The sequence below is a fragment of the Haliotis asinina genome, chromosome 4 (genome assembly GCF_037392515.1).
Source record: "Haliotis asinina isolate JCU_RB_2024 chromosome 4, JCU_Hal_asi_v2, whole genome shotgun sequence".
Lineage (NCBI taxonomy): Eukaryota > Metazoa > Mollusca > Gastropoda > Lepetellida > Haliotidae > Haliotis > Haliotis asinina.
In genome coordinates, this window is record NC_090283.1 from 67,427,821 (window position 1) to 67,440,901 (window position 13,081).

The following is a 13,081-nucleotide window of genomic DNA, read 5'->3' on the forward strand; positions in this document are numbered from 1 at the left end:
ACATGAGACATGAGCATTAGTAATTTATAGTCTGTCTTGAGAGTGGAGAATTTGTGTAAAATTGTCAGGCTAAGTAAGGTTACACAATGGTTCAAAAGAGCATTAGGCTGTAGCATTGTATCTCAGTGGGCTTACACCATTAGCCTAGACTAGTACAAGCATGCATATACAAGCAGGCTCATACACAGGGTGCTATATTTATATAACAGTCATAATGTCATTGTTGTCATTAGTGTAGAAGGCATTTCTCAACAATATTTAGTCAGTGAGGTGCTCATTGATCCATTCAGTCTGTTGTGTGGAGGGTCAGTGGTTCATGGGGACCTAATGGTTAAAGCACTTGTCATGCTGAAGATTCATGTTGTTCAATTCCACACATGGGTACAAAGTGTGGAGCCCATATCTAGTGTTCCTGTCATGATATATTGCTAAATGAGGCTTAAATCCTTACTCACTCTCTTATTCCTAGTGTGCCATTGTACAAAACACACATGGCATCACGACTTTTGTAGGTCCACATTAAAATATTGGCATTATGTATGGGAGAAAACATGCCTCCCAGATATTAGTAGACAATGTGAAACAGGAGGGGGAGGGATTTCTGGACCTCGATGGTTTTACATTGTCTACCAAAACCAAGGAGAAGTGTTTTCTCTAACATATACACCGTCAGTGATGGATTATTACAATGTAAATGATCATTGAATGACGCTACATGACCATTACTGAAGCGGACGTAAAATCAATTTAATGACAGTCACTGTAAATAGATAATTCAACCCCACTTCCTTTGTCAGGCAGGTGGCCATGTGTTCGTGCACCTGCCGACAAATCTGAGAATTCCAGTTCCAATCTTGCAAAGGGAAAACATTTGCACTTGGAGCTTAATCTTGAACTTTATTTTTCAAGTGATTTCATACAGATCATATATCAGAGTTAGGAAAAACAATTGCAGAAAGTAAAACTTGGTCTTACTGATGACAAGTAAAACCTGGGAAGAGGTCTTTCTAGTACAAACGAAAACCTCAAATGCAGTCATTCTAGGAAAACAAGAGATGGCCTGATATACAGTGAGAAGCACTTTACGGGTTTATATGATCGCTTTATTATTAAAAAGGATCGCTTTGTTAACCGACTCACTGAGAAAGCATTGACTCCTATGCCACCTTTGAAGAACTCTTGTTCTGGGCAAAGCAGATGGGCCTTGAAGATGAGGCAGCGAACCTGAAGGTAATTGACCTGTTTCGCAGTGCAGGTTTTTCCCACAGGAGATGGGTCAAGAGACGATCGCGTTGAATAATGTAATAGCCTAATTTCTTCCAATGACTGAATAGCACTTTCTGATTTCTCCTACTACTGCCGCTATTACAATGCAACACTTTACCAGCCCCGTTTGGCAAAAGGCACTAAGCTTGCACAGTGTACCGACAGTGAAAGCAGTTTTAAGATATTTTGAGAAATTTTCAACTTATAGACATGGGGAAATACAATCGAAATCCGTCAAAAGACGCATTGTGACATTCCAACATACAACTTCTCGGCAGCAAATCCACACGTTATTAACGGATATCAGCTGAAAAATAATACAAACAGCTCTTTTCGTATGTCTGCGATCTCGGCAGAAAATGTGTTTAGCGCGAAAATAGAGGACGCCCTATAAAAACTGATACAGGTTTTTGTTATTCTGTGTCTCAGAATATTGTTGTTATTTATTTTCCAGTAATATATGTTTTATAATTGGCGTAATTATTTGTCCTAATGCAATGACAAATAACAATGATGATGCAACTCTGGAGAAAGATATTGCTGCTTGGGCTTCTAAACACAAGTGTACAAGATCTGCTGTCAATGAACTGTTGCACATATTTAGAAAACAGGGACATCGAGTTCCAAAGGACTCACGGACGCTTCTTGGAACGCCCCGTTTTGTCGAGACCATGGACGGTGTGGAGGACAATTTATATTGAAAAGTTTAAAAACTATCTCCATAAACTTAAAGAGTGTCAGAAAAAGCTCGAAATCCCATATCTCAAGTAGCAAAAAGAATTGCAGAGATGGAGCGCTCCAAAACACGTCCTTTTCCAAAGTATTTTAGTGTCTCACTATCATCAAAGAAGGACAGTTGTATATTGTTGAAGAATCCAGGCAGTTATTTTAAGAAAATCCGTCCGTTCTAAACTGATCAACGAGAGAAAAGAGACATGTGATCAGTGTTGAAGACATGGAAAGGAAAGTTGTGCGCTTGCCTTTTGATGGAGGTCATCTGTTGACACCCATGTTGCATGGAATTGAGAGCCAGTAGATAACCTGATGCATGTATCATGGTTAGTGACGTTTGGACTACGATATGTTTTAGCATGGTGAGGTTTCTTACTACCTGACAGTTTAATACTAACAACGTTTATTGTGGTTTGTTTTACATTTTATTATCTAAAACTAAAATGTTAATATCAGTAGCGTTTAGTAAGCAAATCATCCAGTACATGTAGGTTAATAGATTATAGGGTAAGAAGGTATCAATACTTTTGGAAAAGAAGTAGACGGCCATAACATGTTAACTCATAAGCATGCCAATCAAAGGTCAAGTATGTTAAGTAATAAGATATTTAAGAGTGTATATATGTCTCATATGCATTTGCTGCTGTCAGTTATGTTTTCTGTTAATCCGTCACATTCTGCATTTGCTAGATTCCAATTATACCTACAGAGAAAGTATGGACTCTGGCTGTTTGGAGGAAAGACAAGAGGAGGAGGGAGTAATTCCCAGTTGCTGGATCAAGGGAAACCAAGTCAGGTGGCCTCAAGGCATAAATGCAATCCGTGCCATGAAGAACGTCATGGAACCAAGAGAAAATCGACTGTCGTTTCCTCTGGTTAAAGTTAAACACTAGTCAAGTAAGTGAGCATTTCAAACGTTCTGTTACTCATACATGACCCACGTTTTAACTTTGTATGAAGTATTTCAGTTGCCACTATTATTCATCATTCAGGCAAAATTACAAACAAATCCATTCTGCTATTGTATATGCCACCGGTATACTAATTATTCATGAAGTATTCCATTGAACACTTATTGTCCTATGTGGGTATAGAATTAAAATTACATTATTTCCTTTCAAATAATAACGATGAGTGTGAAGAGTATGGTTATAAGACTGGCACAAACGTGTCAGATTCTGAATCAGATTGTCCTGCTTTCATCCAAGGAAAAAAATGCCAAAGAAGAGGTTATTTTCTTACTTCACTACAGGTAGCTGTATTGAATTACGTGAAAATAGTTAGTGGAAAAGATCAAATAATTATTTATCTAATCAGCATCCATTTGTTTTGAACATTTAGAGCACTTTGCATGTGCACAACACTTAGAAAATGGGTTAGTTAATGAAGTTAATAGCAACATCAAAATTGCTTTACATAATAATTTTAGATTCTGAATCTAAAATGTGTATGCTGTAATATTAAGTACTTCACGATTGACCTTTCTTATAGATCACTATTGTGTTCAGGATTAAGCTGATGATGCAAATGAAGAACTGAGATCTGCCAAACGCCGCAAAAGTGGTATGTGTATTTCCTTATCTAATCAATTGTCAATATGTGCAGTGTGTGAGTATGTGTGTGTGTGTGTGTGTGTGTGTGTGTGTGTGTGTGTGTGTGTGTGTGCGCGCGCGCGCGCGCGCGCGCGCGCGCATGCGTGTGGTTTATTAGAAACATTATTGTGCATCTTGAATTTTGTTAACCCTCACTATTTCCCACCTTATTTTCAGTATTTGTTTTGAGGACTGATTTCACATCTTCCATCGGTGCCAAAAAATGTACAGCCAAATGCAAGGCATGTTGGTAAGTCATAATTGAACTTAAAATATTTTTGTAATGATAACAGACAATAGAGACTAGTTCACTGATAAATTGTGCCTTTGTTTTGAATGAGATGTCATGGAGGACTATGAAACAAGTTGGTTACAAAAAAATTTCCCTATAATTCACGTCTTTACAATTTACAAACGTTTTGAGAGAGGTACGTTTGAACCATGATGCTGAATTAACGTCATGTTTCACCCATGGAATCCACTTCGATTCCTTCTCCGTCCTTGCCTCCAACATCTTCCCATAACACAGTCACAAGTCCACAACAGCCAAAGGGACTATCACAGTGGCAGGAAGAAAGTGTAGGGCGCTGTGCCAGCCGTGAGTTATCGGGGATAGGAATCGCAATCAGGAATCACTCATCATCCAAGGCATCCCATCTCCTCAATGTAAACGCTGTAAAACCCACTGCTAGTTCATCCAAACATTATGGTTTTCCTATGTCGGAGGCCCGTATGTAATATATTTATTTCTTTTTTTGAAATGCTACTGTTCTAGCAAAGAGGCCCATTTAACGTTTGCATTGTATTCTGTTTAACTCTTTTTCAAATCGTTACATTCATATCATCTTCACCGTAATCAGTTATAAAAATCTGTAATCATGTCCAGATTAACAAATGATAATGAGCAAGTGAAAGTGAAGCATTGGATTACCACAGAGCTTTATTTATCACTTGTAGTCAAATACGATCTTCCAATTAACATATTAACTATCAAAACTTAAGTTTCAGGTTTTCAGAGAAGAGTTTTATTCCTTATAACTGACATCAGAAATTCTCTTCAAAACACATGTATTCCAAAGAGGGATGAATTCCATTGGAAACAAAGATGGGACAAGAGAGTTATCAAACTGATATACACTGGCCCAAAAAAGAAACGCATAGGTGAAAATCCAATGTTATGAGAGATGATTTATTAACTTAAATTGCACAAAAAGTAATGGAACTTGAGCAATGATAATTCACACGGGTATTAACAAATGTGTGTCAAGACATATACAATCATTCACAGTGGTATTAAGCGTCTCTATTTTCCATGGCATAGTGAGAAAGTCAGTATCTGGTGTGACCACCACGGGCATCAATCACTGCTCTGCATCGCCTGGGCATTGACTGTATAAGACGTCGTATCCGCCTTTGTGGGATTCTTCTCCACTCATCTCGCAACGCATTCACCAACTGTAGACGTGTCTGTGGCTGCGGCTGTCGACGTCGTAACCGTTTACCCAATTGGTCCCATAAATGTTCAATTGGGTTCAAATCCGGCGATTTTGAGGGCCATGGAAGAACTGTAATGTTGTTGTTGGCAAGGAAATCCGTGGTAATGCGTGCTGTGTGCGGTCTTGCATTGTCGTGCTGGAAAATTTCCCTTCTAGCGTCAATTGTAGGAACAACATGACGGTTCAGAATTTCATCCCGGTAGCGTACAGCATTGAGATTCCCTTGCACATGCACCAACTGTGTCCTGCCGTTCATAGATATGCCTCCCCACATCATTACACCTCCACCACCGTGTCTGTTGACCTCACGAACGCACTGTCGAGCATATCTCTCATTTCGACGTCTGTAAACACGCATCCTTCGATCATGTCTGTACAGCAGAAAACGTGACTCATCGCTGAACCAGATCCTCCTCCAATTCAAGAGGTTCCATGCCCGAACGTTCCTGCACCACTGAAGACGTGCACGACGGTGATGGGGATGCAGAACAGGTCCTGCATGAGGTCGCATAGGTCGAATTCCATGCTCTCTTAGGCGATTCCTGATGGTTTGTGGAGAGACTCTACGCAGCCCAGGAACGTGATCAGCGGTATACGTAGCAGTGACGGCCCGATTACGCAGATGAAGCACCCGGATGTAGCGGTCTTCTGCTGGAGTTGTCACCCTTGGTCTCCCACTCCTTGGACGGTCTCTGGTCGAGTTGTGTTGCGTGTATCGTTGCCAGAGACGGGAAATCGTGCTCTGCCTCACATTCATACGTCTGGCAACTGATGACTGACTTTCCCCAGCTTCCAGACGTCCAATGGCTCTATTTCTGTTTTCTTCATTTAACCTTGGCATTTTTCGCGTCGCATAGAAAGAAATTCGAAGAATGAATCGCAACAGGACCTGTCCCCTTTTATAGCCATCATAATCAAGATTGAGATCCTGCATTTGCACGTGCATAATGCTTTCAGATTTTCCCACGTGCAGATTATACAAAGTGTTTTCAAGGTGCTGTGGTGTGGCGAATAATCACCAGAGGTTGTGTTTGTTTGTCTGTTTTGGTTGTATTGACTATAAAAACACTTAATATTTACATTAATTGTCATTCCATTCCATATTTTCCGAAAAAATCTACTTTAAAAATGAGATTTCAGCTATGCGTTTCTTTTTTGGGTCAGTGTATTAGGTGAAGTAAGTGTCCCGTTTATTTTGAAAACAGTACATCTACTGAGTCAGTAAGCGTCATGTGTACTAATTTCTTATTTATTTGTTGTACTGTTTAAACGTATTTGAACGGAACTGGGTATTGGCTACACGCCAAGGACAACCTGAAGAAGGGAATGTCTAGGTACGTAAATCTCCCTTGCCATACTTGATAATGTTTCATCATGAATCTGATTGCATTAAAATATAGATTAATAGATAAAGATTTCTAATTGTTCTCAGCCTCACAAACGTAAGTACTGTTGGTTTTATCATAATGAAACAGTGCATAGTAAACATGAAAGTATTAATACATGCTACCATATGTGTTCTGAAGACTTAATTTAAAATTTGAAGAGTTGTCATTTACATACTTAGGTCATTTTGTTTTTTCATTCTGTTAAAGGTAAATGACAAATGGGCTGGCTAATGGCAAAAATGAACATGGAAGGCCATGGGGACAAGTTTGGGTTTAAGGGCACAAAACCGTGCTCACTTCTTGTAGGTAAGCCTTTCTTGTAACGCGTCTTATTGAATGAATCAATCAAAATATTTGGGTTTTTTTACATATTTGGTGGTAGTCCATCGTACTGTTGCAGGTTTGTAAACGAGGTTTTACACACATGTCTGATTCTCAGTGTTTTCTTTTAAATGTTAAACCTCTTACGAAAACATAACAGATAAGTCAAACTTGGTTTAATGTAGTGTGAGATACAGACCTAAATATTCAACCAGGGAATAGTTGTTTTGTTTTTTTTCAGATACGATCACACAGTCCTACAAGATGACCCAGGACATCGTACATAAGGAGATGGCAAAGTTTTTGAAAAATGCTCCTTTGAGGTGTGGTGGTGGCGGCAGAACTCAATCTGTGCAGCCAGATTTCTCCCACTAGCTGCGGTGGCTGAGCAGCTGACTTTGTGTGGGGACTCTTTGGGGTGTGGGTTTGAATCCCAGATGGACTCAACCCCGAAACAGCCCTGGCATTTGTCTTTCTATATGGCTTTGGTTTTTTTCAGCTTAATGAAGATGTCACATATATTGTTCATTTAATAAATTTCTGTTATATTCATTTACAAACGTGTTTCGTTGTCAGTAGCTTTTTATTTACCTTTTAAAGGCAATATATATATGACTGCACTTTTGTCCTACATTATAACCAACAAGAGTATTACACCAGCTGGGACTCTAAAGCAGGTATATATTCTCTGTCATGTCCAATTTTATCTTGAGATAATGCAATAATGTCTTTAATATACCACTGTACCCGTTTTGGAGCTGGCCTTGTATTACATAGCAAGCGTCATCTCTTCATGTGGCAGTCGACAGCCTCAAAGATGGATTCACGGCTCCACGCTTTAGATTGGCTGCAGCGCATGTGCATGGCTTCTCATCGCTGATCGTCTCTCCTCTGGTAGATGATGACATTGTTTTGTTGGGCTCCAAACAACGGGCGTATTCACCGTTTTCAGTTGAAGACTGGGATCTTACTTAACCACAGGTTTAACACTGATTCTCACTGCTGATTCTTTAACATAAATAACCGTTGATTTCAGCACTAACTTGTTGGGTAACTTGTCAGCTAAACTCAGCAGTCTCGCGTCCTTTAGATTGTTTCTCTCACTCCACACGCCAGCGGTAAACAGCTCTGAAAATGTCCAGTGACATAAGCACCAATCTATATCCTAATAGCTAATGCATACCCTTGAAAATGATCAAAAACAGACTTTCTGCTGCCTCCCTGAGAGGAAGAACTACCGCTTAAATGAATAAAGTCCTTTACTAAGGGGCGAACTGTACAATTATCAAACAACGTTGACCAATACGATATAATTTTGTCACTAAAGATACGGGTAGAACAACCCAGTTATTATCTCTAGACCAGTCCTGAGTGAACGAATCGACCGCCACCGAACCTGGAGTCCAAAACCTTGAGTTAAACCTGTTTAGTTTAGTACTGATATGGCTTGCAAACCTGTCCACAGAGTGAGGACACAGCCTGTTATTCGACAACTGAAAAACACGATGATCCGATATGATCCATTCATCATCATAATCTTGGAACTCCTCTGACCTGGGAATCCAACAGAACTGTAGACTGGTGTTATTTGACTCTAAACATCTAAAGAACACTATAAAAGAACAAGACATGGTAAGATGGTTAAATTGTTATTATTTCATTGCTGAGATCTGTGTGATGTACTCGATACACTGACTGTGCTACAATCAGTTCCATTTGGCTACAACGCCGTTCCAAAACATGGGTATGCAGAATGTCAAATCACAAGAATGAAAATTCGAAATTCTCAGTTCAATATTGTGTATGGCCGCCCGGGCATTCACCGCTGCCAAAGACCATCTCCTCATCGACTGCCTGATGATTGGGTGACCACGTGGTTGGGGATTCTGCGCCATATTGCTCTTGCAAGGCAGTGCCAAGTTCCTGCAAATTCTGAGGTTGGTTCCTAAGACCACGAAGCTTTCTCCCAAGTGCATCCCACACGTGCTCTATTGGATTAAGTTCAGGGGACCTGGATGGCCAGTCCATGACGTTGATTCCAGCGTTTTGAAGGAAATGTCGTTTCAACATCGCTGTATGCGGTCGAGCATTATCATGTTCGAACTGTAGACCTGGGCCATGAGCCGCCATGAAAGGAACGAGTTCAGGGGTGAGCACCTGGTCGCGGTAAGCAGCAGCTGTGAGGTTTCCACGGATGACCAGATGTCGGGAACGGTTGTTAAGATAGAAAGCACCCCACACCATGCAACTTCCAGCCCCGAATATGTCGACTTCCTGTACACAACATTAGGCATACCGTTCACGGCGCCGTCTCCAGACTCAATGCCTGCCGTTCGCGAATCTGAGGGTAACCCTGGACGTCGGGCATGGAGATTGGCAGCCCGCAACCGATTTCGAATGGTCTGTGAGGACAGTCGAACTCTAAACATCTCAGCCCTGGTTCGTGTAGCCGGCAGAAATCTGTCACGTAGGGGACGTAGGGAGATTTGACAGCCTTCTGCTCGTGACGTCACTCGTGGACGACCCGACCTTAGGTGATCAGAAATGGTGCCAGTTTGTTGTAGACAACCTCGCAAGTCATACACAGTACGACGGCTGCATCCTATTGCGTCAATAACTTATCTTCCCGCTTGCAACATGCCAACGGCACGTTCACGTTGCACATTTGACAATCGTGGCATTTAAAGTACCGTTAGAACTGTTGTTTAAAACTTCTTTTTTTTCAATTCTTGAGGCCAATGCAAACACGTGCAAATGAAGAAAACGTCGAGGCAAAGATCACATGATCGACTGCACGTGCAAAACATGATTTGGCACTAACGTCATTTGCTTCCAAACGTAACGATTTACTAACCTCAGGTCTAAAATTAACCTTTTCTTGCCAAATTTTTTAACAGACACTGACAATAGACTTATAATATGAGGTTTTTGCTGAACTTGCACAATAAAAATTTATATTTTTTAAAGAGTTGTAGAATTGCGTTAGTCACAACCGCGCTATGTTTAAATGCAGAGCAATTGTTACGACTACAGGAGGAAGGGGGGTTTCAACAAATGGAATATTATAACATAACCATGTTCTATAACTTGCAAGCAGAAATGTTTCTCCAGAAAGGAATATATTTATTCAGATTCCCTTTCACTATAGCACGAGAACTAGACTCAAACGCAGATTGATATAAGGCATTAGCCTCAAGATCTATACCTTCTAACTCAGTAGGTGAACAAGAAAGCAAATTCCTGGAAGCCAGGGTTTTTGAGGAACTCTCTACATTAGTTTTCTCCAAGACTGTCTCTCGCTGTACTTCTTGCGTCCTGTTAGGGAATTTCCCTCTATTGAGTTCTGCTGGGTTGACCGGCTGCTGCTGCAGGACACCTAGCTCGCCAATGTCCGACGTCCCCGCAGAAGAAACATGGCCTGGAGACTGGGTCAGGACGCCCGGAGTACTGACGAAAAGGCTGACTGGCAGGCTGAGATGTTGCTAGCAAAGTTGGTTGAGGATAAGGGCATGGGTTGAGCTCCCCTGCCTCGTGGCCTGCAAGATTCACGCCGTTGATGCTTGCGAAGCCCTTGGTTTCTGCCCTTTCAAACCGTCTCTCCTCCTCAGAATTAGAAGGAACATTTATCGTCCCCTTCTACCTCTGATAGCAATCCCCATGCCGACGGGAACGATCTGCTGGTCTGATAAACTCATTCCTCTTGTTAAGGGAACATTGGATACTATCTATCAGCTCTAGACATTAGGAAAAATCCCTCCTGTCTTTTGACCGAATCGAGTCTATCAGAAATGTCAGTGTTGAACTTAAATTGAGTTTCGTCCCCTTTGTATGTGAAACTGGCTGTGTCAAATTTACTCACTTTTAGAATACACTGATGACCTTTCCTCGCACTCGTCAACGATAGCTCTCCTCAATGTCCTCAGGCCCTGTGAAGGTCACGGGGTAGAATAGGCCTTCAGCAACCCATGCTTGCCATAAAAGGCGACTCAGCTTGTCGTAAGAGGCGACTAACGGGATCGGGTGGTCAGACTCGCTGATTTGGTTGGCACATGTCATCGGTTCCCAAATGCGCAGATAGATGCTCATGTTGTCTGGTCCAGACTCGATTATTTACAGACCGCCGCCATATAGCTGTAATATTGCTGAGTGCGGCGTAAAACTAAACTCACTCACTCACTCAATGTCCTCAGCTTGTTGTGAATATAGGCCTTAAACAGCTGAAAGGACTCAGAAGGTTCGGAACTCGACAGTCTCCACTCCTGAGAAATGTCCGGACTAGTGGAATCTTGTTGATCCACGAGGGACTGAAGCACAGAAACCAAGGCAAAGCTACTCGCCTGAGCAACCCGTAGACCTCGAGTGACGAAACAATTTCTGCATCCCACTTTGTAGCATTCTACAACGTAACTAAACAAGCACAACTTCTTGTGCAACACCTGCATCCACGGTGGTCGGCTTAGACTAAAGTATTTACCCTAGATAAATTATTAATAAACCCTTTTATTGGACTGTAATCAGAACTCAGGGCACTGCCACCAGATTTCCTCAAAAAGAGGCATGGTACGGATGAAAAGGTCTCATATTAATGAGATTCCTCAAGATTGCTTAAAATGTTCTGAAATACTCATCATTTTGGTATGTTTGAATTTGAATCTCGCAGTTGATATACTTCAGACCTAACGTATTTTGTGTCTGCCGTTATATGAGTGATTTTAGTTTTACCCTGCACTCATCAATATACCAGTTATATGGAGGCGGTCTGTAAATAATCTAATCTGGACCAGACAATCAGTTACCAACAGCATCCGTATGAAGAATATGAAGAAATATGATCAGACATCCAGACGTGTGAGTGAGTTCAGTTTTACGCTACTTTTAGCAATATTTCCAAGCAATATCACGGCGGACATCCAGACAACCTCAGCTGACATTACAACTGCCTTTCTACGGTAACCGGGGTATCATTGGGCGTGGACAGCACCCGCAACTCATTCCTACACTTCACCATGAATGCGGAGGGTTATACTTTCCCCGCTACTCGGAACATCTGGACAAGCAAAATACACCCCCTATATCTACTGACCACATTCTTCACAGGGAAAGTCCAGCATAGCATGGCTTTCTGGGAATGGAGCCCACGTGACCACGGACAGTTGTAATGTGACACCCATGTCCAGGCACCTCGGTCGTCCAGATATAACCTACAGAGACCTGGAGTCGCCGTGACTGTCGAAACAATACCAATTTAAGTGGCGGCCATGCATTATGACTCCGTTGTTATCGACGGTGGTATCATGATTCTATATATATGATTGACATAAACTGTTAGTAAAGATTTCCGGGGTAGAATAGGCCTTCAGCAATACATGCTTTGCTAAAAAGCGACTGTGCTTGTCGTAAGAGGCGACTAACGGGATAGGGTGGTCAGGCTCGCTGACTTGGTTGACTCAGGTCATCGGTTCCCAGTTGCGCAGATCGATGGTCATGTTGTTGATCACTGGATTGTCTGGTCCAGACTCGATTATTTACAGACCGCCTCCATATGGTTGGAATATTGCTGAGTGCGGCGTAAAACTGAACTCACTCATTAGTTATGATTTCCTGGTTATGGGGATTTATCGACGGCGGCATGGTGAAGATACTTTAACAGCCATTGTTTATAGAAAAGACATAACCTGTTCAGTATGCCTCCGTTGTTATTGGTGTTTATCGACGGTGCTAATAGGATTCGGTAAAAGCTAATCGGTTCTATTCGGCCCGGTTGGCTATACCTTGCTTGCAGACAGCGACAAAGGGACAAAAAGTAGCCACAGGGGGTTGTTAATAGAGCCAAGGTGACCCCAATACATTAACATAGACTTAAGGTAGTCTTCGAGCTCAGGTTGTTTCGTGCAACGGCAGACTGGAAGGTAATGCATATAAAATAAGTTGTTATCCGTAACCTTGTTCGTGGTCATACATTCGCCTTAAAGTGTCTGTCAAAAACTCGGTGAACATAGTGTGTACAGTTTGCTTCTACCGTTTCTATGGTTTTGTAAATTTATTCGGAGCGTCTATAGTCGGAGAACAGATGGATGTTAGTCCCAAGAAAATTCAAAGGTGGTACTTAGTACCCTGTGTGACGGTCGCTATTGTGGTGGGCTGATCGACACTGAGTCAGTATGAGTAAGTATAGCTTTACGCAGTTTTTAAGCAATATTCCAACAATCTGGTCACCACAAATTTACACCCGCGTCTTCAACGTCACAGGCGAACATTTTAACCACTACCTTACCGCCCTCAATAT